The sequence below is a fragment of the Mandrillus leucophaeus genome, unplaced genomic scaffold (genome assembly GCF_000951045.1).
Source record: "Mandrillus leucophaeus isolate KB7577 unplaced genomic scaffold, Mleu.le_1.0 Scaffold25, whole genome shotgun sequence".
In the NCBI taxonomy this organism is placed as follows: domain Eukaryota; kingdom Metazoa; phylum Chordata; class Mammalia; order Primates; family Cercopithecidae; genus Mandrillus; species Mandrillus leucophaeus.
The window spans coordinates 7062868-7067179 of NW_012102587.1; positions in this window are offsets into that span (position 1 = coordinate 7062868).

The following is a 4312-nucleotide window of genomic DNA, read 5'->3' on the forward strand; positions in this document are numbered from 1 at the left end:
GAGACCAGCCTGGCCAACATGGTGAAACCTGGACTTTACTAAAATACAAAAATTAGCCAGAATTGGTGGTGCACACCTGTAATCTCAGCTACTTAGGAGGCTGAGGCAGAAGAATCGCTTGAACCCAGGAGGCAGAGGTTGCAGTGAGCCAAGATGGGGCCACTACACCCCAGCCTGAGTGACAGAGCAAGGCTCTGTCTCCAAAAATAAAATAAAATAAAATATTGGGTTTATTGAGGTATAATTAACATATAGTAAACTGTATGCATTTAAAATGTAGAATTTGATAAGTTTAGTACATTTTTCACCTGTGAAACTATTATTACAATTTAGATCAGTCGTAGAGAAACTATAGCTTGTAGGCCAAACATAGTCTACCACATGTTTTTGCAAATAAAGCTGTATTAAAACACAGTTATGCCATTTGTTTATATATTGTTTATGACTGCTTTTGCTCTACAGTGGTAGAGTTGAGTAGCTGTGACAGAGCATACAGTCGCAAAGCCAAAACTGTTTACTATCTGGCCTTTAAAACATTTGACAACCTTGATCTAGATAATGAACATATGCATTACTCTTAAAATTTCTTTGTATTTCTTTTAATTCCCCCTTTCTATCTCTTTCCACAACCCTCCCACCCAGGTAACCACTGGTCTTCTTTCTGTCACTATTCATTTGTTTGCCTGTCTTTTGTATTTTCACCAGCAGTGATTAAGAGTTCCAGTTCCTTCATATCCTTATCAACATTTGGTGTGGTCCCTTTTTATAGTTTTAGCATTCTGGTGAAGGTGTAGTCGTATCTCATCATCGTTTTAAATTGCATTTCTTAATGACTAATGATACTGTCTTTGTTTGCTTGGGCTGCCATAACAAGATATCATAGACTGGGTGGCTTACACAACAGACATTCGTTTTCTCACAGTTCTGGAGGTTGGAAGTTCATGATCAGGGTGCCAGCATAGTCAAGCTCTGGTGAGATCTTTTTTCCTGGCTTGTAGATGGCTGCCTTCTCATTTGGTCCTCACATGGGCTTTCTACCATGTGTGCATATGGGTGACAGAAGGAGGGAGGAGAAGAGACAGGTGGAAGGGAAGAGGAAAAGAGAGCTCTCTTGCTTTAATTATTAAGGCATTAATCCAATCATGAGGGTTCCACTCTCATAACCTAATCTAATTACCTTGCAAAAGCTCAATCTCCATATACCAACATGTTGAGGATTAGGGCTTAAATATATGAATTTTAGGAGGATACAAACATTCCTCCATAACAGATATTAAGATTTTATGGGCTTATTTGCCTTTTATATACCTTCTTTGGCGAACTGTGTGTTCAAATTGGAAATGTAATTTATTATTAATATTTTTTGCATGTGGATATCCAGTTGTTCCAGCATGATTTGATCTCAACTGCCTTTGTAATTTTGTTCTAATTGTCCCTATATGTATGAGTCTATTTCCAACCTCTCTTTTCTGTTCTGTCTATGCAGTTTTGATATGCATTACAACCCATTTTCTTGGTTACTGTAGCTTTGTAATAAGCCTGGAAATCAAATAGTGTTAGTAATCCAACATTTTTTTTAATTGAAGTTCTTTTGACAACTTTGATAAAAACTTTGTTGTTTTGGCAAAGTTGTTTTTGCATTTCAATAATAATTTTAGAATTGCATTGTCAATTTTTATAAAAAATCACCAGTAGACTTTTTGTTTTAAAAATTGGCAAGCTAATTTTAAATTTTATTCAGAAATCCAAGGACATACAAGAGCCCAAACAGCTTTGATAAGGAAGAAGAAAGTTAGAGGACTAACACTGCCAGATTTAAGGGCTTACTATAAAAGTGTAACAAACAAAACATTGTAGTGCTTGTATAAAGATAGACATAGCGCAATAGGACAGAATGGAGAGCTTATAAATAGACATACATATATTTGAATAATTAATTTTCAACAAAGATATCAAGTCAACAGAGAAAGTATAGTTTTAAACAAATGGGCCTATAAGAACTGCACAACCATAAGGAAAAAAGTTCAACCCCATATCATACCATTTACTGAAATAAACTTGAAATGAATCAGACCTAACTATAAAAGTTAAAACTTTAAAACTTCCAGAAGAAAATATGAGGCATAATCGTCACAATCTTTCAGGAAAATATGTACAATGAATATATATGTCAAACAACTTGTGTCTAGAGAATATAAAGAACTTTTAAAGCTCAATATGGAGACAACAAACAACTCAATAAAAATGGGCATACATTGCGGGTGGGAGTATGAAATAGTACAATCAGTTCAGAAAACAGATTTTCAGTTTCTTATACAATTGAATATATATTTGCTATACAGTTCAACATTTCCATTTCTAGTATCTGCCCAACAGAAATAAAAACACGTGTCTATGCTAAGACTTATACAAGACTGTTGACTATTGCTTTGTCATAAGAGCCCCTAACTGGAAACACCCCAAATGTCCATCAACAAATTTAATGGATATACAAATTATGGTACATCCATACAATGGAATACTACTCTCCATTAAAAGGGAACAAACCCCTGATGCACACAGCAACATGGATAAAATGTTTTGTTGTGCAAAAGAAGCCAGCTATAAAAGAACCCATACTGCCTGATTCCATTCATGCAAGCGTCTAGAAGAGAAAAAGAAGAGAAGAAAAGAAAGAAGTGACTGACTGGTTCTGGGGAAGGATTCACCAACAGACCTAGCGTATCTGGCCCATGTGAATCCAAAGTTAATAGTTATATGGAATGTGCCTTTTCATTGCCTTTTTATGTTGGAAAACAGGTGTTGCTATATTGGACCATGAAGATGAGGGGCTCATCCTGCTAGACATTGCAGGTAGTGAATTGAAAGGATCCCAGTCCCTAAGGGTTCCATGCAGCATAGCTGCCTGCTTTCCTCTGGATTTCTATGTGAGATAAAGTGAGAAATAACCTGCATTGTTAACGTTACTATTATTTAACCGCTTAACTTAAACTTACCTAATATAATAATCTAAAAATCTCCAAACAAAATCCAAACCATTATTTAGCCTTGCATTCTTCTTTTGTTGAGCACCTTCTGTGTATTAGATGTTTTGTTTTCGTAAATGCTTTCTATTGATTAATGTTCAATCCAAAGAAGTATGTGGAATTCTCATGCCATTAATAAATGTCTCTGCATCTCATTCCTACCTTGTGTTAAGGTCTGATACCAACTTGGCTGCAGTTACCAGCAGAAGCCTTTTAGAGATTAGATGGCCAAAGTAGGAAACCTCATTCTATCCTTGATTCAAAGAGAGCACCAAACCCAATATGAGTGTGTTGTTCAGAATTTAGAAATCTATCTTTGTTGCTTTGAGTACTATGAAACGTAAGAATAACTTGTAAAAAACATGTCAGAGAAGCTGTGTGTTGTATATTGAAAGTTCAACTGGGACTGAGAAAGCTCACAAAGCTTTTCAGGGTCATGACTGGTCTCTGCATTGGGTTGACTAGTGTCTACCAAAAATTCATGTCTCAGAATGTGATTTTCTTTGGAAAGAGGGTCCTTGCAGATGAGGTCATACTGGATTGGGTGGACCTTGAATCCACTGATTGGTGTTCTTATACAGAGAGATGTAGAAATACAGAGACTCAGATATATTCAGGGAATAAGGCCATGTGTTGAAGAAGGCAGAGATTGGAGCACTGCAGCTACAAGCCAAGGGACACTCAGGATTGCTGGCAGCCAGCGGAAGATGGAAGGAGCAATGGAGGATACTTCCCTAGAGCAGTGGTCCCCAACCATTTTGGCACCAGCGACCAGTTTCCTGGAAGACAGTTTTTCCACAGATGCTGTTGGGGGTAGTGGATGGCTTTGGGTGGATTTCCTGCAACTAGACAGTCCCATCTGGGGATGATGGGAGAGAGTGACACCAGAAGTGTGTTACTTATGTCCAGTCTACTTCATAATCTCATTTTAATTGCTGTCACTGTGGAAAACCCTGCTTCACAGAGATAGGATGTTAGAAATGGAAGCAGGCTTTTCAGTGCTTTGTGGCCATTTCAGGATATTCTGCCTTGACTTTAATCTGGAGCATATGGAGATTTGAAGTTGTCTCAAACATATTTTTAAGGTCACCAGATGCAGCTGTATAATTGAAGTACATCAATTCACTTGCCATTATAAAGCCTACCACCAGATGCAGCTTAATTGTCATTTGCCACTCACTGACAGAGTTTTGATATAAGTCGGCACGCAATTTATTTATTACGGTCTCTGTGCAGTCCAACCCCTTTGCTGATGTTAATCTGCATTTGCAGCCTCTCCCCAGCAC